Here is a 25969-nt window from a genome sequence, read left to right as displayed (position 1 = left end):
TGTCCGCTAACGATGGAAATAATTTTTCATTCAAAAAGTCAAATGGCGCTCCTTCCCTTCCGAGCCTTACCATGTGCCCAAACAGTGGTTTACCTCCACATGTGAGGTATTGGTGTACTCAGGAGAAATTGACCAACACATTTTAGGATCCATTTTATCCTGTTGCCCATGTGAAAATGAAAAAATTGAGGCTAAAAGAATTTTTTTGTGAAAAAAAAGTACTTTTTCATTTTTACGGATCAATTTGTGAAGCACCTGGGGGTTCAAAGTGCTCACTATGCATCTAGATAAGTTCCTTGGGGTGTCTAGTTTCCAAAATGGGGTCACTTGTGGGGGAGCTCCAATTTTTAGGCACACGGGGGCTCTCCAAACGTGACATGGTGTCCGCTAAAGAGTGGAGCCAATTTTTGATTCAAAAAGTCAAATGGCGCTCCTTCCCTTCCAAGCCCTGCCGTGCGCCAAAACAGTGGTTTACCCCCACATATGAGGTATCAGCGTACTCAGGACAAATTGGACAACAACTTTCGTGGTTCAGTTTCTCCTTTTACCATTGGGAAAATAAAAAAATTGTTGCTAAAAGATAATTTTTGTGACTAAAAAGTTAAATGTTCATTTTTTCCTTCCTTGTTGCTTCTGCTGCTGTGAAGCACCTGAAGGGTTAATAAACTTCTTGAATGTGGTTTTGAGTACCTTGAGGGGTGCAGTTTTTAGAATGGTGTCACTTTTGGGTATTTTCAGCCATATAGACCCCTCAAACTGACTTCAAATGTGAGGTGGTCCCTAAAAAAAATGGTTTTGTAAATTTCGTTGTAAAAATGACAAATCGCTGGTCGAATTTTAACCCTTATAACTTCCTAACAAAAAAAAATTTTGTTTCCAAAATTGTGCTGATGTAAAGTAAACATGTGGGAAATGTTATTTATTAACTATTTTGTGTCACATATCTCTCTGGTTTAACAGAATAAAAATTCAAAATGTGAAAATTGCGAAATTTTCAAAATTTTCGCCAAATTTCCGTGTTTATCACAAATAAATGCAGAATTTATTGACCTAAATTTACCACTAACATGAAGCCCAATATGTCACGAAAAAACAATCTCAGAACCGCTAGGATCCGTTGAAGCGTTCCTGAGTTATTACCTCATAAAGGGACACTGGTCAGAATTGCAAAAAACGGCAAGGTCTTTAAGGTCAAAATAGGCTGGGTCTTGAAGGGGTTAAAAAGAAGAGATAAAATAAAAAAGTTATATACTCACCTTCCGTCGGCCCCCGGATCCAGCCCAGGCGTTTACTGATGCTCCTCGGGACGCTCCGGTCCCAAGAGTGCATTGCGGTCTCGCGAGATGATGACATAGCGGTCTCGCGAGAGCGCTATGTCATCATCTCGCGAGACCGCAATGCATGGACCGGAGCTTCACGAGGAGCGGGAAAGGCCTGGGCTGGATCCGTGGGTCAACAGAGGGTGAGTATATATTGATTTTTTATTTTTTTTATTATTTTTAACATTAGATCTTTTTACTATTGATGCTGCATAGGCAGCATCAATGGTAAAAAGTTGGTCACACAGGGTTAATAGCGGCGGTAACAGAGTGCGTTACACCACGGCATAACACGGTCAGTCAACGCTGACATTAACCCTGTGTGAGCGCTGACTGTAGAGAAGTATGGACGGCAGGGGAGTAGGGAGCGGCCATTTCGCGGACGCACTGTGCCCGTCACTGATTGGTCGTGGCCGTTTGTCAGCAACTTGGGATTTCCGTGACAGACAGACAGACGGAAGTGACCCTTAGACAATTATATAGTAGATGCTACTATGTTACTATGAAAAACAGTGAAGGAGCAAAATGTGGAGACCAAAACTTGTGACGGGTGCAAAACTTTTGGCCAGAAGTGTATACAGCATGTTCCAAATTATTATTCAAATAGGATTTAAGTGTCAAAGATTTAATTGTTTTGTTTTTCAAATAAACTCATGGATGGCATTGTGTCTCAGGGCTCAATGAATCACTGAAATCAATCTTAAACACATGTGATAATTAGTTTTCCATGTGATTCTATTTAAAAGAAAACTACTTAAAAATTATGTTCCACATTATTAAGCACAAAAACTTAAGAGTGATCATCATACTGTGAAGAGATTTGTGGCTGAATCTGAGCATAGACGTGTTCGTGCTGATAAAGGCATAATGAGGAAGGTTTCTGCAAGGCAAGTTCATCGGATTAAAGAGAGCAGCTGCTAAATAGCCATTACAAACCAGAAAACAGATATTTGAACCTGCTGGTGCCTCTGGAGTCCCTCGAACCTCAAGGTGTAGGATCCTTCCAAGACTTGCTGTGGTGCATAAACCTACTATTCAGCCACCCCTAAACAGTGTTTACAAGCAGAAACAGTTGTAGTCGGCCCAGACACACATGAAGACTAATTTTCAAACAGTCTTGTTTACTGATGAGTGTCGAGCAACCCTGGATGGTCCAGATGGATGGAGTAGTGGATGGTTGGTGGATGGCCACCATGTCCCAACAAGGCTGCGACGTCAGCACGGAGGTGGAGGAGTCACATTTTGGTCCGGAATCATGGGGAAACAGCTGGTAGGGCCCTTTAAGGTTCCTGAAGATGTGAAAATGACAAAGTATATAGAGTTTCTGACAACTTTCTTCCATCGTATAAAAAGCAGAAATGTGCCTTCAGGAGCAAAATCATCTTCATGCTGACAATGCCCCATCTCATGCTGCAAAGAATCCCTGAGTCATTGGCTGCTATGGGCATAAAAGGAGATAAACTCATGGTGTGGCCGCCATCTTCCCCTGACCTCAACCCTATCGAGAACCTTTGGAGGATCATCAAGCAGAAGATCTATGAGGGTGGGAGGCCGATCACATCCAGACAGCGGCTCTGGGAGGGAAGAAATACAAGCAGAAATTCTCCAAAAACTCAAGAATGCAAGAATTGTGAAGGTGACAGGAAAGAAGGCTCCTATGTTACATGTAACTTGGCCTGTTAGGAGGTTTTGGAGGTAAATAGCTTTTTTGTTCAGTGAATGTGACCTCCTAATGCTGCAAATTCCACAAATGAGACTTTTCAGTTCTTTATATCAAATGTTTAGAAATTCTACTGTGCCTAATCATTTAGAGCAGTGCATTGTGGGGTTTTATTAATTTTGGAGACTATACTGTTGTCATTGGGAGGTTTCTTCAATAAAATTCGATGTATAATCTAACGGGTGATGACTTTTATTAGACTGTCATTTGCACCGACCATTTAGGAAAATCCGAGAAAAATGTCATTTGCACAATAATTTGGAACATGGTGTAATGTGTTTGTCAGGCACGGTGCAGCCTCAGGTCTCGTGACGTCAGCTGTTATTCTCATATCTGCGGGGCAATATTCTGCCATTAATCTGCTGCTTGGAAAGTCCAAACTGTGAAGGAAATACTAAATCTGCTCAGATCTGCAGCCGCGTGTCCAGACAACAGAGGTTTTCATCTGGGTGATGCAACCACATGTAACCCGCGCTCGCGGACTGCTGTATTCTTTTAATGAACCACTTCTGCAATGTTTGTGGTAGTAGTGCACAGAATGAAGGGGATGATGAGTCATGAAAGCAACTTCTCAAGCTTTGCAGTGTGATATCGTCAGGGCATGGCCACACAAAATAATGTTTCCAGTGTCTTTGTGATTGCTCTTTACCTGTTTATTTTTTGAGTGATTCTTTCAGCATTTTTATGACCTCTTTTTACAGTCATTTTCTGGACCTTTTTCTTAAATCCAGCGAACAATGAAGTTGTTTTAGTAAAAACATGCAGCGCTCGCCCCGGGCCACACTTGTCCCACCATACAGCGTTCGCCCCGGGCCTCACCTGTCCCACCATGCAGCCCTCACCACGATCCTCACCTGTCCCACCATGCAGCCCTCACCACGATCCTCACCTGTCCCACCATGCAGCCCTCAGCACGATCCTCACCTGTCCCACCATGCAGCCCTCACCACGATCCTCACCTGTCCCACCATGCAGCCCTCACCACGATCTTCACCTGTCCCACCATGCAGCGCTCACCCTGGTCCTCACCTGTCCCACCATGCAGCCCTCACCACGATCCTCACCTGTCCCACCATGCAGCCCTCACCACGATCCTCACCTGTCCCACCATGCAGCCCTCAGCACGATCCTCACCTGTCCCACCATGCAGCCCTCACCACGATCCTCACCTGTCCCACCATGCAGCCCTCACCACGATCCTCACCTGTCCCACCATGCAGCGCTCACCCTGGTCCTCACCTGTCCCACCATGCAGCCCTCACCACGATCCTCACCTGTCCCACCATGCAGCCCTCACCACGATCCTCACCTGTCCCACCATGCAGCCCTCACCACGATCCTCACCTGTCCCACCATGCAGCCCTCAGCACGATCTTCACCTGTCCCACCATGCAGCGCTCACCCAGGTCCTCACCTGTCCCACCATACAGCCCTCACCACGATCCTCACCTGTCCCACCATGCAGCCCTCACCACGATCCTCACCTGTCCCACCATGCAGCCCTCACCATGATCCTCACCTGTCCCACCATGCAGCCCTCACCACGATCCTCACCTGTCCCACCATGCAGCCCTCACCACGATCCTCACCTGTCCCACCATGCAGCCCTCAGCACGATCCTCACCTGTCCCACCATGCAGCCCTCACCACGATCCTCACCTGTCCCACCATGCAGCCCTCACCACGATCCTCACCTGTCCCACCATGCAGCCCTCAGCACGATCCTCACCTGTCCCACCATGCAGCCCTCACCACGATCCTCACCTGTCCCACCATGCAGCCCTCACCACGATCCTCACCTGTCCCACCATGCAGCCCTCACCACGATCCTCACCTGTCCCACCATGCAGCCCTCAGCACGATCCTCACCTGTCCCACCATGCAGCCCTCACCACGATCCTCACCTGTCCCACCATGCAGCCCTCACCACGATCCTCACCTGTCCCACCATGCAGCGCTCACCCTGGTCCTCACCTGTCCCACCATGCAGCCCTCACCACGATCCTCACCTGTCCCACCATGCAGCCCTCACCACGATCCTCACCTGTCCCACCATGCAGCCCTCACCACGATCCTCACCTGTCCCACCATGCAGCCCTCAGCACGATCTTCACCTGTCCCACCATGCAGCGCTCACCCAGGTCCTCACCTGTCCCACCATACAGCCCTCACCACGATCCTCACCTGTCCCACCATGCAGCCCTCACCACGATCCTCACCTGTCCCACCATGCAGCCCTCACCATGATCCTCACCTGTCCCACCATGCAGCCCTCACCACGATCCTCACCTGTCCCACCATGCAGCCCTCACCACGATCCTCACCTGTCCCACCATGCAGCCCTCAGCACGATCCTCACCTGTCCCACCATGCAGCCCTCACCACGATCCTCACCTGTCCCACCATGCAGCCCTCACCACGATCCTCACCTGTCCCACCATGCAGCCCTCAGCACGATCCTCACCTGTCCCACCATGCAGCCCTCAGCACGATCCTCACCTGTCCCACCATGCAGCTCTCACCACGATCCTCACCTATCCCACCATGCAGCCCTCACCACGATCTTCACCTGTCCCACCATGCAGCCCTCAGCACGATCCTCACCTGTCCCACCATGCAGCTCTCACCACGATCCTCACCTATCCCACCATGCAGCCCTCACCACGATCTTCACCTATCCCACCATGCAGCCCTCACCACGATCCTCACCTGTCCCACCATGCAGCCCTCAGCACGATCCTCACCTGTCCCACCATGCAGCTCTCACCACGATCCTCACCTATCCCACCATGCAGCCCTCACCACGATCTTCACCTGTCCCACCATGCAGCGCTCACCCTGGTCCTCACCTGTCCCACCATGCAGCCCTCACCACGATCCTCACCTGTCCCACCATGCAGCCCTCACCACGATCCTCACCTGTCCCACCATGCAGCCCTCACCACGATCCTCACCTGTCCCACCATGCAGCCCTCACCACGATCCTCACTTGTCCCACCATGCAGCCCTCACCACGATCCTCACCTGTCCCACCATGCAGCCCTCAGCACGATCCTCACCTGTCCCACCATGCAGCCCTCATCACGATCCTCACCTGTCCCACCATGCAGCCCTCACCACGATCCTCACCTGTCCCACCATGCAGCGCTCACCCTGGTCCTCACCTGTCCCACCATGCAGCCCTCACCACGATCCTCACCTGTCCCACCATGCAGCCCTCACCACGATCCTGACCTGTCCCACCATGCAGCCCTCACCACGATCCTCACCTGTCCCACCATGCAGCCCTCAGCACGATCTTCACCTGTCCCACCATGCAGCGCTCACCCTGGTCCTCACCTGTCCCACCATGCAGCCCTCACCACGATCCTCACCTGTCCCACCATGCAGCCCTCACCACGATCCTCACCTGTCCCACCATGCAGCCCTCACCACGATCCTCACCTGTCCCACCATGCAGCCCTCAGCACGATCCTCACCTGTCCCACCATGCAGCCCTCACCACGATCCTCACCTGTCCCACCATGCAGCCCTCACCACGATCCTCACCTGTCCCACCATGCAGCCCTCACCACGATCCTCACCTGTCCCACCATGCAGCGCTCACCCTGGTCCTCACCTGTCCCACCATGCAGCCCTCACCACGATCCTCACCTGTCCCACCATGCAGCCCTCACCACGATCCTCACCTGTCCCACCATGCAGCCCTCAGCACGATCCTCACCTGTCCCACCATGCAGCCCTCAGCACGATCCTCACCTGTCCCACCATGCAGCTCTCACCACGATCCTCACCTGTCCCACCATGCAGCCCTCACCACGATCTTCACCTGTCCCACCATGCAGCGCTCACCCTGGTCCTCACCTGTCCCACCATGCAGCCCTCACCACGATCCTCACCTGTCCCACCATGCAGCCCTCAGCACGATCCTCACCTGTCCCACCATGCAGCTCTCACCACGATCCTCACCTGTCCCACCATGCAGCCCTCACCACGATCTTCACCTGTCCCACCATGCAGCGCTCACCCTGGTCCTCACCTGTCCCACCATACAGCCCTCACCACAATCCTCACCTGTCCCACCATGCAGCCCTCACCACGATCCTCACCTGTCCCACCATGCAGCCCTCACCACGATCCTCACCTGTCCCACCATGCAGCGCTCACCCTGGTCCTCACCTGTCCCACCATGCAGCCCTCACCACGATCCTCACCTGTCCCACCATGCAGCCCTCACCACGATCCTCACCTGTCCCACCATGCAGCCCTCAGCACGATCCTCACCTGTCCCACCATGCAGCCCTCAGCACGATCCTCACCTGTCCCACCATGCAGCTCTCACCACGATCCTCACCTGTCCCACCATGCAGCCCTCACCACGATCTTCACCTGTCCCACCATGCAGCGCTCACCCTGGTCCTCACCTGTCCCACCATACAGCCCTCACCACGATCCTCACCTGTCCCACCATGCAGCCCTCACCACGATCCTCACCTGTCCAACCATGCAGCCCTCACCACGATCCTCACCTGTCCCACCATGCAGCCCTCACCACGCTCCTCACCTGTCCCACCATGCAGCCCTCACCACGCTCCTCACCTGTCCCACCATGCAGCCCTCACCACGTGTGAAGGATTACCCCTTCCTCCCACGTCACCAATCCGTGACGTCACTACACAGGTCCAGCTCTCCGGCGCCCCCTTTGTCTCTCAGGTCAGTAAAGGGACTGCACCTAGAGCAAATGGCCGCCGGGGAGACTGCCCTGTTACCCACCCTGGGCATTCTAGGATTCGCAATCAGAGTAAAAGGATCAGCCCAAAATTAATTTATGATTTAATTGCCTTAAGGGCGCACTAGATAATTACAAGAAATATACAATCACAATATATCAAGAGTTACAGTCAGAGTACAATATAACAACAATAATACAAGGCTTAAAGGTATAAAGCTGGAGGTCAATTTACCAGGTCGAAGGTCGCTTGCGGAAGCCGGGGGGCATAGCATTCCGCAGGTCCAAAAACTTAGTTGCCGGGCAGCCCCCAGAAAGCATGTGCTTGCTCCCCTCTGGCTGGCATACCCTGTTCCTTAAGATGTCATCATCATCATCTTCTTCTGTGGAGTGAGTCCCTCCCAGTGACCTCAGCTTCTTCTTGTACCTGGCTGAGCCCCCCTGCCTGCAGCTGGGTGGGCTTAGCAATCTCCACCCCCTCTGTCTCCCTGCAAGATTTATTCCAATATCTAATAAATGGGATAACTTCTCTCAGGATGATCGGATCAGCACACGGGCAGTACCAGCGCCTGTGGTTTGTTCTGCCGGTCGTACTGGGATCAAACCTGGACCCATTCGGTCCCTGTGGGAGGCTGATCCCTATATCTCGGGTTTCAGACCTCCCACCGCCACGGGAATCGCACTATTAGATGCACCATTTCTTTAGGGTAAGGAGAATATTTTTTATGAGCCTGTACCTCGGACGATGCGTCCATAATTCACAATTCCATGTTGGAGACGGTTTGGCTGGGCTGCCATAATAGATGTGTATCCAGTGGCCACTTGGCATGCGTGTTTTAATTAAGCCCCCAAGCATTTCCAAGCCCCCTGGTGGCGTGGTTTCCTCATGGGGCTTTGAACTACCGTCTACAGTTTACCCTGAGCTCAGCCCGTTAGCATACTAATAGGAACTCTATTCATTAGCAAAGGTGGGGGTCCAGGAGCACTCCTGTGTCCAGGAGACAAAATGGAGTCACGCCAATCTGTAGTATGCCTGTCCCAAGATGGCGGCTGCTCCCTCATCACACCTCCCTGCTTTAGAGGGCGCTAGGGGGCATCACATTCCTGTGTTCCCCCATGCGCCCTTCCGCACCTTCTCCTTGCCGGGGCAACCCATCAGCATTACTATGGTCTCGGCCTCTCTCTCCCTGAGCCTGTCTCTGCCTCCTCCTCTCTGAGGATGACTCTGTCCCTCCTCTCTCTTTCTCTCTGAGGCTGTCTCTGCCTCTCCCCTCTTTCTGAGGCTGTCTCTGCCTCCTCCCCTGTCTCTCTCTGAGGCTGTTTCTGCCCCCTCCTCTCTCTCCCTGAGGCGGTCTCTGCCCCCTCCTCCTTCTCTCTCTGAGGCTGTCTCTGCCTCCTCCCCTCTCTTTCTGAGGCGGTCTCCGCCTCCTCCTCCGTCTCTCTCTGAGGCTGTCTCTGCCCCCTCCTCTCTCTCCCTGAAGCTGGCTCTGCCTCCTCCTTCTCTCTCTGAGGCCGTCTCTGCCCCCTCCTCTCTCTCGCTGAGGCTGTCTCTGCCTCCTCCTCCGTCTCTCTCTGATGCTGTCTCTGCCCCCTCCTCTCTCTTTCTGAGGCTGTCTCTGCCCCCTCCTTCTCTGTCTCTCTCTGAGGCTGTCTCTGCCCCCTCCTCTCTCTCTCTGAGGCTGTCTCTGCCCCCTCCTCCTCTGTCTCTCTCGGAGGCTGTCTCTGCCCCCTCCTCTCTCTCTCTGAGGCTGTCTCTGCCCCCTCCTCCTCTGTCTCTCTTTGAGGCTGTCTCTGCCCCCTCCTCCTTCTCTCTCTGAGGCTGTCTCTGCCCCCTCCTCTCTCTCTCTGAGGCTGTCTCTGCCCCCTCCTCCTCCATCTCTCTCTGAGGCTGTCTCTGCCCCCTCCTCTCTCTCCCTGAGGCTGTCTCTGCCCCCTCCTCCTTCTCTCTCTGAGGCTGTCTCTGCCCCCTCCTCCCTCTCTCTGAGGCTGTTTCTTCCTCCTCTGTCTCTCTCTGAGGCTGTCTCTGCCCCCTCCTCTCTCTCTCTGAGGCTGTCTCTGCCCCTCCTCCTTCTCTCTCTGAGGCTGTCTCTGCCCCCTCCCATCTCTCTCTCTCTCTGAGGCTGTCTCTGCCCCCTCCTCCTTCTCTCTCTGAGGCTGTCTCTGCCCCCTCCCCTCTCTCTCTGAGGCTGTCTCTGCCCCCTCCTCCTTCTCTCTCTGAGGCTGTCTCTGCCTCCTCCCCTCTCTTCCTGAGGCGGTCTCCGCCTCCTCCTCTGTCTCTCTCTGAGGCTGTCTCTGCCCCCTCCTCTCTCTCTCTGAGGCTGTCTCTGCCTCCTCCTCCTTCTCTCTCCGAGGCCGTCTCTGCCCCCTCCTCTCTCTCGCTGAGGTTGTCTCTGCCCCCTCCTCCTCTCTCTGAGGCTGCCTCTAACTGTCGGTCCCTGGGCCACGCCTCCGGTGAGCCCTGCTGGACCGATACCCGGTACAGCCGTCCCTGGTCCCAGACCACCCGCTCGCGGTCTGACCCCCCGGGAGGCTGTGCCGCCTGCTCCTTAAGAGCTTTCAGGCTAGCATCAGCTTCCAACGCTGCCTGAAATCCCGGACTCGATGTGGCGAGAATGGACAACACCGCCACATCCACCGTCAGCTCCCCGGGATCTGTCTCCTGGCCGCTGTCTGACTCGGCAGCCACTTGGTCAGAGAGGGGGAAGCCGTCGGACCTCTGCAAGGCTCCGGCGCTCCCATTCCTGGTGACAGCGGCCACGACCACTGTGTCCATGGGTAGCGCCTGCTTCCCCCCGGCTCCTGACCAAGTCGCCGGGTCAGGCAGACTTCCCGGCCCTCCTGACATCCCGGGTGTGGGGAACTCCCGCCCTGGGGTCTTACCTGGTGGCTCCTCTCCCGGGACGCCTCCTCCCCCCATGGCCTGTTCCTCTTCCTGCAGGGGCCCTAGACTCAGCAGGCTGGATTCACCTAGGGGCCCTACACTGCCCATAGCAGCCCCTCCCTCCACCTCTGAGCTCTCCCCTACAGTCTCCTCACCTGTCCTCCCCGTGAGCCCCGTGTGTGTGGTGTCAGTGTATGGAGTACCCTCAGGTTTCACTCCCTCCCCCACTGTTGGAGGCACATTCAACACATCAACATTCACAGTAGAGTCATGACCTTCTTGGGGAGCCGAACTTGGGGGTTCAGTGGCCACATACTGAGACACTAGCCGCCCCAAATCGGTCCCAAGTAATACATTAGCAGGAATATTTGACGTTACTCCCACCTCCCGCATTCCCCTCCCGGCACCCCAGTCCAAAAACACCTTTGCGACAGGCAGCGCCGGTTCCACGCCTCCAATTCCGGAGACGGAAAGGGTTTTCCCCGGTACCAAGTCTTGAGGGGACACCACCTCAGGACGTACTAGGGTTCGTTCAGCGCCTGTGTCCCGCAGTCCCATGACCGCTGAGCGGCCGATAGTGACGGGTTGGTAATTGTCCAGGGACCTCCCTCCACCCCCTCCCACACATAAAACAGTGGACGGTTTCGGGGACATGGATGGGGCCTTAAGACGCTGGGGACATGCTGTCTTGAAGTGCCCCAGCTGGTTGCAGTGATGACAACGTCTGGGTTCTGCGCCTGGCCTGGAGAGGGCAGCAGGGGGGTACACCCCTTGCACTCTGGGGGCTGGGGAAACAGGGGCAGGATTGGGCTTACCCCCTCTCCAGGTGCTGCTGGCAGGCTTCTTCGGCTCAGGCGCCCTGTTATTGGCATACTCATCTGCCAGGGCGGCTGTAGCAGAAGCCCCCTTCGGTTTCCGGTCACGGAGGAACTGCTGGAGGTCCTCTGGGCAGTTCCACAAGAACTGCTCCATGACGAACAGTTCCTGGACCTCCTGGCGGGTGGTGAGCGCTAGACCCGAGGTCCAGTGCTCTGCAGCTCTCAGCAACGCCCGCATGTGGTCGGTCCAGGTGTCCTTTGGGCCCCGCTGCAGGCTCCGGAACTTCTTGCGGTAGGACTCTGGGGTGAGGTTGTAGTGCTGGATCAGCGCCCGCTTGATGCTGCTGTAGTCCTGCTCCGCCCCGGCAGGTAAGTCCCCCAAAACTTCCAGGGACTTACCCCTCAAACGGGGGGTCAGGTATCTTGCCCACTGATCCGGGGCCAGATGGTGTTGAAGGCAGGTCCTTTCAAAGGCCAGCAAGAAGGAATCCAGGTCTCCATCCTTCTCAAGCAGAGGGAAGTCCTCGGCCCGGACTTTGGAAACCCTGGACTCTGGCGGTGCTGGGGCGTCCAGCGGGAGCCCGCGTTGAGCCATCTCCAGTCGGTGCTGGTGCTCCGCTGCTCTCTCTGCCGCTGCCCGCTCAGCAGCTCTCTCTGCCCGCTCCGCTGCCTCACGGCGTTCTGCACGCTCGGCCTCCGCTGCTTTCTCTGCAGCTGCCATGAGTCTCATATAGGCGTCTTCATTACCCGCCTCGAGACGTGCTACTGCCGCTGCAACAAGGGCCGCTGATGTGGACAGGCTGGGGCGGGTAGGTGGTGGGTAGTCCCTTGCCGGACTAAGCACGGGTGGCTGGCTCCTTGGGGAGTCTGGGCTGAGCTCCCCCTCGCCTGGAACAGTACCGTCCACCACCACCTCCTCATAAGCCATAGCACTGGCCTGCGCCCTCACTGCACTCCTGGTGCCCTCCGCCATCTTTGAAACCTCTGGTTACTGACACAGCTGTACCCCTGACCTTGCACACAACTTATTATATCTACACTCTGACCGTCTAGTGCTGGGCTGACCTTAAGACCCCAGCAGTGAAAGTTACCACTGGTAGTCTTTAGTGTCTGGGAGTAGGGGTCCCACGCACACTATTACTCTGATCCCACGTACGCTGCCACCACTGTGAAGGATTACCCCTTCCTCCCACGTCACCAATCCGTGACGTCACTACACAGGTCCAGCTCTCCGGCGCCCCCTTTGTCTCTCAGGTCAGTAAAGGGACTGCACCTAGAGCAAATGGCCGCCGGGGAGACTGCCCTGTTACCCACCCTGGGCATTCTAGGATTCGCAATCAGAGTAAAAGGATCAGCCCAAAATTAATTTATGATTTAATTGCCTTAAGGGCGCACTAGATAATTACAAGAAATATACAATCACAATATATCAAGAGTTACAGTCAGAGTACAATATAACAACAATAATACAAGGCTTAAAGGTATAAAGCTGGAGGTCAATTTACCAGGTCGAAGGTCGCTTGCGGAAGCCGGGGGGCATAGCATTCCGCAGGTCCAAAAACTTAGTTGCCGGGCAGCCCCCAGAAAGCATGTGCTTGCTCCCCTCTGGCTGGCATACCCTGTTCCTTAAGATGTCATCATCATCATCTTCTTCTGTGGAGTGAGTCCCTCCCAGTGACCTCAGCTTCTTCTTGTACCTGGCTGAGCCCCCCTGCCTGCAGCTGGGTGGGCTTAGCAATCTCCACCCCCTCTGTCTCCCTGCAAGATTTATTCCAATATCTAATAAATGGGATAACTTCTCTCAGGATGATCGGATCAGCACACGGGCAGTACCAGCGCCTGTGGTTTGTTCTGCCGGTCGTACTGGGATCAAACCTGGACCCATTCGGTCCCTGTGGGAGGCTGATCCCTATATCTCGGGTTTCAGACCTCCCACCGCCACGGGAATCGCACTATTAGATGCACCATTTCTTTAGGGTAAGGAGAATATTTTTTATGAGCCTGTACCTCGGACGATGCGTCCATAATTCACAATTCCATGTTGGAGACGGTTTGGCTGGGCTGCCATAATAGATGTGTATCCAGTGGCCACTTGGCATGCGTGTTTTAATTAAGCCCCCAAGCATTTCCAAGCCCCCTGGTGGCGTGGTTTCCTCATGGGGCTTTGAACTACCGTCTACAGTTTACCCTGAGCTCAGCCCGTTAGCATACTAATAGGAACTCTATTCATTAGCAAAGGTGGGGGTCCAGGAGCACTCCTGTGTCCAGGAGACAAAATGGAGTCACGCCAATCTGTAGTATGCCTGTCCCAAGATGGCGGCTGCTCCCTCATCACACCACGATCCTCACCTGTCCCACCATGCAGCCCTCACCACAATCTTCACCTGTCCCACCATGCAGCCCTCACCACGATCCTCACCTGTCCCACCATGCAGCCCTCACCACGATCCTCACCTGTCCCACCATGCAGCCCTCACCACGATATATACCTGTCCCACCATGCAGCCCTCACCACGATCCTCACCTGTCCCACCATACAGCCCTCACCACGATCCTCACCTGTCCCACCATGCAGCCCTCACCACGATCCTCACCTGTCCCACCATGCAGCCCTCACCACGGTCCTCACCTGTCCCACCATGCAGCCCTCACCACGATCCTCACCTGTCCCACCATGCAGCGCTCACCACGATCCTCACCTGTCCCACCATGCAGCGCTCACCACGGTCCTCACCTGTCCCACCATGCAGCCCTCACCACGATCCTCACCTGTCCCACCATGCAGCCCTCACCACGATCCTCACCTGTCCCACCATGCAGCCCTCACCGCAATCCTCACCTGTCCCACCATGCAGCCCTCACCGCGATCCTCACCTGTCCTACCATGCAGCCCTCACCACGATCCTCACCTGTCCCACCATGCAGCCCTCACCACGATCCTCACCTGTCCCACCATGCATCGCTCACCCTGGTCCTCACCTGCCTCACTGTGCAGTCTCACTCTGAACCTCACTGGCCCGCCATACAGCGCTCGCCCGGGTCCTCACCTGCTTCACTATGCAGCCCTCACTCCAACCCTCACTGACCCGCCATGCAGCTCTTGTGACGATCCTCACCTGTCCCACCATTCAGTGCCCGCTTCGCTCCTCACCTGCCTCACTATGTAGCACTCATTCCAACCCTCACTGAGGCACCATGCAGCCCTCGCCACGATCCTCACCTGTCCCACCATGCAGCCCTCGCCACGATCCTCACCTGTCCCACCATGCAGCCCTCACCACGATCCTCACCTGTCCCACCATGCAGCCCTCACCACGATCCTCACCTGTCCCTCCATGCAGCCCTTTCTCCAGACCTCACGCGTCCTGCTGTACAGCTCTCGCTCCAGTCCTCACCTGGTCTGCTGTGAAGCCCTTGCCCGGTCCTCACCTGTCCCATTGTGCAGCTCTCTTCCTGATCCTCATGTATCCTGCCATGCAGCCTATGCTTGATACCCATATGGTCCAATGTGCAGCCCTTGCCCCGGTCCTCACCTCTGTCGACATTCAGGCCTCACCTCGTTCTCATGTGTCCCGCTCTGCTGCACTCACTCTGGTCCTCACCTGTTCCATCATGCAGCTTTCTCCTCAGTCCTCAACTGTCCTGCAGTTCAATCCTCACCCCGGTCTTCACCTGTCCTGCTATGCAGCCCTCTCTTGGTCCTCACTAGTCCCGCCATGCAGCTCTCATTCTAGATCTCACTTGTCCCGACATGGAGCCCTTGCTCTAGTCCTCACCTGTCTTGCCGTGCACTCCTTGACGCGGTCTTCATTTGTCCTGCCGTGCTGCCCCTACTCCAGTCTTCACCTATACACTAGGCCAGACCCTTATGGCACATCCATAGAAATGTATATTGTATAATTGATCCAAGAAGAGACAAAACCTGAAGCTGCCTTTCCTCAGCTGACAATAGAAAGGATGCGCAGTCAGTCACTTGTGAGGCTACTGGCCGAACTGGACGGATCGAAGTAGTCAGATAGAGGATAGTCAGCCTTACTCGCAGAAACTATGCAAATAGTTCAGTATAGCTGATAATCGGTAGAGTGATAAGTAAGGTTACGTTTCGACCCAGCCTGGATCTTTCTCAAACATCGCTAGATCCGGTTATATAGAAATGTCTAGCTTTTGAGGAGCTTTTGGTCTACTGCACTGTCAGTCAAGTCCTATTGATTTCTTGATTGAGAACAGGTGTGGCAGTAATCAGGCCTGTGTGTGGATAGGGAATGTGAACTCAGCTTCCTAACGATGTGATAAACCACAGTTAAGTTATGTTTTAATGGGGCAATCACTTTTTCATACAGGGCCCTGTAGGTTTGGATTTCTTCTTCCCTTAAAAATAAATACCTTCATTTATAAATTGCATATCGTGATTACTTGTGTTATCTTTTTCTAATATTTACATTTGTTTGGTGATCGGAAACATTTACATGTGACAAATATGCAAAAGAATCGGAAATCAAGAAAGGGGCAAACACTTTTTCACACAACTGTATATGTGGTTGCATATGTAGGTACACCATTGTTTGTAATAATATCTGGAAAGACATTTTGATTCGATTTTGGATCCCATTACCTCTCTTTGGACTCCATAGGTTGTAAACACCTGGGCAGAAGCCTGCGTCGCTGCACACAGCTGGGGAAGTCAAGGGGGGCACCACTAGTTTTAAAAGTAGAAAGATAGACTATCTCTAGCAGCTAGGGTTATGCTGTTTTGAGATACAAAATGATTCCAGAGAAGGGGCTGGGGAGAGAACTCTGGATAGGACTGGGTTTATAAGTAGAATTGTCCAGTGTTTATTCATAATTTCAGACGCTTGATCCCATTGGCTATTATAACTTGAAATTAACCGCAATTATGGTCACCACTGGTATCTTTTTTTTTTCTATTGTTGTAAATGAGGATCTCATGTGGAGGTTTTTTTTTGGCTCTCAAATATCCACGTTTGATTTCCTTATTGCTGTAGCCTTTCTCCTTAAAACGATGCATCAAATCATCTGCTTGATCCTCAAATGCTGCAGTGTCCGTGCATATCCTCTTGGCCATCTTGGCTAGAACCTTGATCTTAAGGTCCAAAAATAATTAAACATAAGCTTGATATTTAAGTGGTTATTGTTGAGGGCAGCCATAAGATTCCCTAATTCCACAGTATTCCCTTCCCAAATAAACAGGACGTCATCACTATAACACATCCACCCTTGTACCTTATCCATCCCCACGGTCCTTTTCTCCTGGAATATGTCGCTCTCCCACACCCCTAAGAAGAGGTTAGTGTAGGAGGGGCACATGCAGCCCCCATCGCAGTGCCTTTTAATTGTAATTATGCTTTTTGTTAAAAATAAATACATTATGTGTAATGACATACTCCAGGAGGATAAAGAGCAACTCAGTGAGGTCTGCATCAAGAGTGCTTGATTCAAGATACCATGCCACTGCTCTCAGACCAGCCTCATGTTTAATTGATGTATATAGGGCCTCTACATCTGCAGCTATCATGATGGCATGAAATAAATAATTGGTCTAATCTCTAGAGAGCAGATGGATAAAGGATGGTAAAGTAGATATAATAGATTTTAAGTAGTGATCAATAACGTTGGAGACAATCTCACACAGTCCCCTATCCTACCACCCAAATTTATGAGTCTATCTGGAGGGTCTGGAGGGGTTTTGTGAAGTTTAGAGATCAGGTACAGGGTGGGTATTTTTGGATGAAAGTTTTTGATGGTGTCTAACATTTTCTTGGAAATTATTCCTTTCTCTACCCCTTTTTCTAAAATGGAAACCAGTTCATCTTTAACGTTAGAGACAGAGGGCTAATCGGTAACTTTTTATAACCCAATGGGGCATTCAGCAATTTGTGGGCCTGCTTTTCATATAAGTGAGTGGGCCGAATGACCAAATTCCCAATCTTGTCTGCCGGTTTGAAATCAACTTCTGGTAATGTTTGTAACTCAAGCAGAGCCTTCCTCTCAGCACGGCAGAGACTGTTCTTCCAAGTTACTAACTTCCAAGTTAGTAAGTTACTAACTATAGAAATTTCACTTTCCTTTGGCAGTGATTCTAGAATCCACAAGGCCTCCTTTTCTTCGTTAGTGGAGAAGTCGTCGCCATCAGTTTTATGATGCCGTTTTTTTTTTGTAGACTTGTTTTCTGGTGAATAGGTGAACGTCTCTTACCACCGAGAACACGTCTAGATAGGACGAAAGAGAAAAAGTAAGACCTGTTGTAAGTACCTGCAGTTGAGTATCAGAAAGAATATGTGAGGATAAGTTTATCACCCTTAGGCGTCTTCTCCTCTTCTTATTCCACTGTGTTTAGATATCTGGATACCTAGATTCCTGTTTATTCGCATTTCTTGTGCGGATGGAGCTCCTGGAAGGTCCCCCCACATCACTGGACAAGGAATACTCATCGGTGTGTGATTGGTACGAACTTTCTGAAGCTTGGCCTGGATTTGATGATTTGGAATTTTTTTTATTGATTTTATCTAGATCGTCCCCTTGTATTTCTTTGTGTAATTGTTCTTCCAATATGTCTATTTCACTGTCAATTTCTTTGAGGGAGATAGTATTTATAGTATTTTTTTCCACAATAATTTGAATAAATTCTAGTGAGCAAGTCGTGACTGCGTTCATCCATTTTTTTTAAGTTGATGCTTCATCCTCTAGTTCAAAAGACAGAAAAACTTGAATACGTAAACCACATGGGATAATCTTTTCAGTATGATCATTTTCAAGAGACATTTTATTCCACCACTTTCTTGTTTTTCTGAGTAAAATTTTTTTATACTGGCTGACAAAGTCTTTATCACACACATATGACTGCACATGCATCACATCTGCTATATTTATAGCTTTTTCCATTCTTTATAGCCCCATTTTGCAGCCTCCGCTTTGCCCCTTCTTCCTGGTGGTGGATATGCCCTCCTCTTAATAGTAATGATATTCTATAGTAAATCCCTCCCCGGCGGTCGCGGGCGGTGTGCATGCGCCATTGTCGTGCCTCAGAACTTCCGGTGGTGCCGCCCCATGTGCGTTCCACATGCGGGTCACGGTGCACCATTGCGGAAGTCTCTGTTTCTACCGGATGTATGTAACAAGGGAACTATGCGTCGACAATGCCTGCGCCACCCCCCTCCATCTACACATATTTGGTGACCTGACACGGCCTTCTTCCCCATATGCACATCCCCCCTTGGAGGTTTATTCCCACCCTGTTATTTTAATGTTTGATTTTTAATTTTATATCAATAAAATCAATATTTTATTAATACATTGCTGGAATCAATCTGTACCTCAAAACAGCATAAGCCTAGCTGCTAGAGATAGTGTATCTGTCCATTATAATTAGAGTGTCTAACACTTAATCTTTTCTTGGACATATTGTTGACTTAGTTTGAAAAGTAGCGGAGTGATGAGATTGGGGGTCCGGTCAGGCGGGCCCGGATCAACGAGGTCTGTGTGCCGACCCTACATGGGTCGGATCTCCCAAGATGATACTCCCACTGGTGTAGGGCCACGAGTGGAGGGCCTTCAAGTGGGACCTGGCTCGGTTGACGAGAGACAGGACCAGGACTGCGTGGTCGTTAGTGCCGATAACACCACCACAGTAGAGAAGTCATGCTTTAAGACATTAAGAAGAGCTGAAGCCTTCAGAGCTCAGCTCGACAGCCGTAGAACTGTAGGCCTATTTCTCTAAGAAACTCCAGCGGCAGTTTGACGAGAAAACTGAGCTTCACAATGGAGAACAGGGCCACCTGCTGATCAAAAATATAGCACAAGCCACAAAACATATCTACAAGGGAAGAATTAGGTTTGAATCCTCTTATTGAGGAGGCCTCCATGTGTCTAACATATCAGCACTAGTGATGAGCGAGTATACTCGTTACTCGAGATCTCCCGAACATGCCCTGGTGATCTCCAAGTATTTGGATGTGCTCGGAGATTCAGTTTCTGGCTCAGTAGCTGCATGATTTGCGGCTGCTAGACAGTCTGAATACATGTGGGGATTTCCTAACAAATAGGCAACCCCCACATGTGTTCAGGCTGTCTAGCAGCCGCAAATCATGCAGCTACTGAGACAGAAACTAAATCTCCGAGCGCATCCAAATAGTCGGAGATCACCCAAGCATGCTCGGGAAACCTCGAGTAGCGAGTATACTCGCTCATCACTAATCCGCACCAATCAGACCTCTAACTGTACTGTGCCGCCCCCTACTGCCCTTTGTGACAATGGCATCTTGTCGGGTCTGACAAATCTAACCTTATACAAAGTATTTCCACTGCCCAGCAACTTCTCTACTTTATAAAGTACGTCCTCTGTGCCGGGAATGCCTTCCTCAGAAACTGTGAACTCTTCAATGACCTAGAAGAAAAAACCAAAGCCTAATAGACACAGACTAAAAGAAGGAGGAATACTAAGCAAGGGTAAGTATATATATATTAATAGCAGATGGTCAAATTACATAGCATGATTAAAAAGTTATATATAAAAGAAAAGAAGTGCACCACAGGACATATAATAGTATAATAATTAATAAATAATTATATAAATAACCCACAATATGATTAAAAAGGAGACCTGATGCTAAAAAAAAGTAGGATAAATAATAATAGGTGAACGTGAGACGGTGAAAAATTATCCAATATAATACAAAATATATTGTTTGGAATTTACAAAAGTGCATCAATCATTAACATCTAAGTAGATAATAACATAGTGCATCAATAAATAAAGTGCACAAGTGCCACTGCAAACATAAGGTGTTCACACCGGTCCAGTAAAAATATCAGGGTCAAGATCAGTGACTGAAAAAATAACAGTATACGCATACAGGATACCTTTAGGGGTTAATGTCCGTGTGCACAACGCGCCCCGACGCGCGTTTCGGTAGAATTTCCTTCGTCAGGGAGAGTGGGTAATGGTATAAATGGCAAGTATATATAGTGTATGTGTAATCGATGATCAGACGCGGTCCAGGTGCAATCGGCGCATGCGCCGCCAGGAAGTCCCAGAGCACTACATCATGTGACCGGACGCACGGCAATGAAGATCCGGCATTGCCAAGGCCACAGTGACGCGATGCCCCAGAGCTCAGGGACACAGACCGCGCACGCGCACAACCGGGAGCGCACCATCACCATCGCAATATAAACATAAGGGTAAAATATTGATAGATATATCAGCACATAAAGGGGAAGCCGATAACACTAACAAAATTGGCTGATTCACCAGATAAGAGGCAAATCAAGGCAATAATATACTAAATAACTATGGGGGCTACATGAAAAATAGCAGTGCGTATACACATATATACAAATACATGGACAAGGATGCTATAATAAAAATAATATATAATAAGATAGTAAAGGAAATAAAAAGACAATAAATAAAATAAAAAATAATATAATGAAGTGACAAAGACAATATGGCATTTGGCCTAGGAAAAAAGGTCAAACACAATAAGGTAAATCACATAACGAATAAAATAAACTCAACATGTATCATATACGATATCAATGTGACCGTACATAATTACTGATCGATATGATCCATTATAATTATTATACTATTATATGTCCTGTGGTGCACTTCTTTTCTTTTATATATAACTTTTTAATCATGTTATGTAATTTGACCATCTGCTATTAACCCCTTCATGATCTTGGGATTTTCAGTTTTCCCGTGTTCGTTTTTCACTCCTCTCCTTCCCAGAGCCATAACTTTTTTATTTTTCCGTCAATATGGCCATGTGAGGGCTTATTTTTTCCAAAACAAGTTGTACTTTTGAACGACACCATTGGTTTTAGCATGTCTAGAAAACGGGAAAAAAATTCCAAGTGGGGTGAAATTGCAAAAAAAGTGCAATCTCACACTTGTTTTTTTGTTTGGCTTTTTTGCTAGGTTCACTAAATGCTAAAACTGAGCTGCCATTATGATTCTCCAGGTCAGTACGAGTTCATAGACACCTAACATGACTAGGTTATTTTTTATCTAAGTGGTGAAAAAAAAATTCAAAACTTTGCTAAAAAAAAAAATTACCCGTAGCGTCTCCATTTTTCATGATCTGGGGTCAGTTGAGGGCTTATTTTTTGTGTGCCGAGATAACGTTTTTAATGATACGTTTATTTGATCGCCCGTTATTGCATTTTAATGCAATGTCGCGGCGACCCAAAAAAACGTAATTCTGGCATTTCTAAAAAATTTGCTCACTACGCCGTTTAGTGATCAGGTTAATCCTTTTTTTTTATTGATAGATCGGGCGATTATGAACGCGGCGATACCAAATATGTGTAGATTTGATTTTTTTTATTGATTTATTTTGAATGGGACAAAAGGGGGGTGATTTAACCCCTTCATGACCCAGCCTATTTTGACCTTAAAGACCTTGCCGTTTTTTGCAATTCTGACCAGTGTCCCTTTGAGGTAATAACTCAGGAACGCTTCAATGGATCCTAGCGGTTCTGAGATCGTTTTTTCGTGACATATTGGGCTTCATGTTAGTGGTAAATTTGGGTCAATAAATTCTGTGTTTATTTGTGATAAAAACGGAAATTTGGCGAAAATTTTGAAAATTTCGCAATTTTCACATTTTGAATTTTTATTCTGTTAAACCAGAGAGGTATGTGACACAAAATAGTTAATAAATAACATTTCCCACACGTCTACTTTACATCAGCACAATTTTGGAAACAAATTTTTTTTTTGCTAGGAAGTTATAAGGGTTAAAATTTGACCAGCGATTTCTCATTTTTACAACGAAATTTACAAAACCATTTTTTTTAGGGACCACCTCACATTTGAAGTCAGTTTGAGGGGTCTATATGGCTGAAAATACCCAAAAGTGACACCATTCTAAAAACTGCACCCCTCAAGGTACTCAAAACCACATTCAAGAAGTTTATTAACCCTTCAGGTGCTTCACAGCAGCAGAAGCAACATGGAAGGAAAAAATGAACATTTAACTTTTTAGTCACAAAAATGATTTTTCAGCAACAATTTTTGTATTTTCCCAATGGTAAAAGGAGAAACTGAACCACGAAAGTTGTTGTCCAATTTGTCCTGAGTACGCTGGTACCTCATATGTGGGGGTAAACCACTGTTTGGGCGCACGGCAGGGCTTGGAAGGGAAGGAGCGCCATTTGACTTTTTGAATGAAAAATTGGCTGCACTCTTTAGCGGACACCATGTCACGTTTGGAGAGCCCCCGTGTGCCTAAAAATTGGAGCTCCCCCACAAGTGATCCCATTTTGGAAACTAGACGCCCCAATGAACTTATCTAGATGCATAGTGAGCACTTTAAACCCCCAGCTGCTTCACAAATTGATCCGTAAAAATGAAAAAGTACTATTTTTTCACAAAAAAAATTCTTTTAGCCTCAATTTTTTCATTTTCACATGGACAACAGGATAAAATGGATCCTAAAATTTATTTGGCAATTTCTCCTGAGTACACCGATACCTCACATGTGGGGGTAAACCACTGTTTGGGCACATGGTAAGGCTCGGAAGGGAAGGAGCGCCATTTGACTTTTTGAATGAAAAATTATCTCCATCGTTAGCGGACACCATGTCGTGTTTGGAGAGACCCTGTGTGCCTAAACATTGGATCTCCCCCACAAGTGACCCCATTTTGGAAACTGGACCCCCCAAGGAACTTATCTAGATGCCTAGTGAGCACTTTAAACCCTCAGGTGCTTCACAAATTGATCCGTAAAAATGAAAAAGTACTTTTTTTTCACAAAAAAATTCTTTTCGCCTCAATTTTTTCATTTTCACATGGGCAATAGGATAAAATGGATCCTAAAATTTGTTGAGCAATTTCTCCCGAGTACGCCGATACCTCATATGTGGGGGTAAACCACTGTTTGGGCACACGGCAGGGCTCGGAAGGGAAGGCGCGCCTTTTGACTTTTTTGAATGGAAAATTAGCTCCATTTGTTAGCGGACACCATGTCGCATTTGGAGAACCCCTGTGTGCCTATGCAATGGAGCTCCATCACAAATGACCCCATTTTGGAAACTAGACCCCCCAAGGAACTTATCTAGATGCATACTGAGCACTTTAAACCCCCAGGTGCTTCACAGAAGTTTGTAATGCAGGGCCATGAAAATAAAAAATAATTTTTCTTTTCTCAAAAATGATTTTTTAGCCTGGAATTTCCTATTTTGCCAATGGTAATAGGAGAAATTGGACCACAAATGTTGTCCAGTTTGTCCTGAGTACGCAGATACCCCATATGTGGGGGTAAACCACTGTTTGGGCGCACGGCAGGGCTCAGAAGGGATGGCACGCCATTTGACTTTTTGAATGAAAAATTGGCTGCACTCTTTAGCGGACACCATGTCACGTTTGGAGAGCCCCCGTGTGCCTAAAAATTGGAGCTCCCCCACAAGTGACCCCATTTTGGAAACTAGACGCCCCAATGAACTTATCTAGATGCATAGTGAGACCTTTAAACCCCCAGCTGCTTCACAAATTGATCCGTAAAAATGAAAAAGTACTATTTTTTCACAAAAAAAATTCTTTTAGCCTCAATTTTTTCATTTTCACATGGACAACAGGATAAAATGGATCCTAAAATTTATTTGGCAATTTCTCCTGAGTACACCGATACCTCACATGTGGGGGTAAACCACTGTTTGGGCACATGGTAAGGCTCGGAAGGGAAGGAGCGCCATTTGACTTTTTGAATGAAAAATTATCTCCATCGTTAGCGGACACCATGTCGTGTTTGGAGAGACCCTGTGTGCCTAAACATTGGATCTCCCCCACAAGTGACCCCATTTTGGAAACTGGACCCCCCAAGGAACTTATCTAGATGCCTAGTGAGCACTTTAAACCCTCAGGTGCTTCACAAATTGATCCGTAAAAATGAAAAAGTACTTTTTTTTCACAAAAAAATTCTTTTCGCCTCAATTTTTTCATTTTCACATGGGCAATAGGATAAAATGGATCCTAAAATTTGTTGAGCAATTTCTCCCGAGTACGCCGATACCTCATATGTGGGGGTAAACCACTGTTTGGGCACACGGCAGGGCTCGGAAGGGAAGGCGCGCCTTTTGACTTTTTGAATGGAAAATTAGCTCCATTTGTTAGCGGACACCATGTCGCATTTGGAGAACCCCTGTGTGCCTATGCAATGGAGCTCCATCACAAATGACCCCATTTTGGAAACTAGACCCCCCAAGGAACTTATCTAGATGCATACTGAGCACTTTAAACCCCCAGGTGCTTCACAGAAGTTTGTAATGCAGGGCCATGAAAATAAAAAATAATTTTTCTTTTCTCAAAAATGATTTTTTAGCCTGGAATTTCCTATTTTGCCAATGGTAATAGGAGAAATTGGACCACAAATGTTGTCCAGTTTGTCCTGAGTACGCAGATACCCCATATGTGGGGGTAAACCACTGTTTGGGCGCACGGCAGGGCTCAGAAGGGATGGCACGCCATTTGGCTTTTTAAATGGAAAATTAGCTCCAATCATTAGCGGACACCATGTCGCGTTTGGAGAGCCCCTGTGTGCCTAAACATTGGAGATCCCCCACAAATGACCCCATTTTGGAAACTAGACCCCCAAAGGAACTAATCTAGATGTGTGGTGAGCACTTTGAACCCTCAAGTGCTTCACAGAAGTTTATAACGCAGAGCCATGAAAAAAAAAAAAATTCTTTTCTCAAAAATGATTTTTTAGCCCGCAATTTTTTATTTTCCCAAGGGTAACAGGAGAAATTTGACCCCAAAAGTTGTTGTCCAGTTTCTCCTGAGTACGCTGATACCCAATATGTGGGGGTAAACCACTGTTTAGGCACATGCCGGGGCTCGGAAGTGAAGTAGTGACGTTTTGAAATGCAGACTTTGATGGAATGGTCTGCGGGCGTCACGTTGCGTTTGCAGAGCCCCTGATGTGGCTAAACAGTAGAAACCCCCCACAAGTGACCCCATTTTGGAAACTAGACCCCGAATGGAACTTATCTAGATGTGAGGTGAGCACTTTGAACCCCCAAGTGCTTCACAGAAGTTCATAACACAGAGCAGTGAAAATAATAAATACGTTTTCTTTCCTCAAAAATAATTTTTTAGCCCAGAATTTTTTATTTTCCCAAGGGTTACAGGAGAAATTGGAGCACAAAAGTTGTTGTCCAGTTTCTCCTGAGTAAGCTGATACCCCATGTGTGGGGGTAAACCACTGTTTGGGCACACGTCGGGGCTCAGAAGGGAAGTAGTGACTTTTGAAATGCAGACTTTGATGGAATGGTCTGCGGACGTCATGTTGCGTTTGCAGAGCCCTAAACAGTAGAAACCCCCCACAAGTGACCCCATTTTGGAAACTAGACCCCCCCAAGGAACTTATCTAGATATGTGGTGAGCACTTTGAACCCCCAAGTGCTTCACAGACGTTTACAACGCAGAGCCGTGAAAATAAAAAATCATTTTTTATTTTCGTGCCCTAAAAACGTATTTGT

The 25969-nt window shown here is 49.2% G+C and overlaps 1 long non-coding RNA gene across 1 annotated transcript in view; it reads left to right on the top strand.

The window, feature by feature from the left end:
* LOC138657355 (uncharacterized) overlaps window positions 1-18319 on the top strand; it is a 113751-nt gene extending 95432 nt beyond the window's left edge. The window contains exons 2-3 of the long non-coding RNA XR_011317036.1: window positions 17646-17717; window positions 17823-18319. This is a non-coding gene — a long non-coding RNA (uncharacterized lncRNA). The remainder of the gene's footprint in view (window positions 1-17645; window positions 17718-17822) is intronic.
* The last annotated feature ends 7650 nt before the right edge of the window (window positions 18320-25969 follow it).

The sequence above is a fragment of the Ranitomeya imitator genome, chromosome 1 (genome assembly GCF_032444005.1).
Source record: "Ranitomeya imitator isolate aRanImi1 chromosome 1, aRanImi1.pri, whole genome shotgun sequence".
In the NCBI taxonomy this organism is placed as follows: Eukaryota; Metazoa; Chordata; class Amphibia; order Anura; family Dendrobatidae; genus Ranitomeya; species Ranitomeya imitator.
The sequence above is the reverse complement of the archived record's forward strand: the minus strand, read 5'-3'. Positions and strand labels throughout refer to the sequence as shown.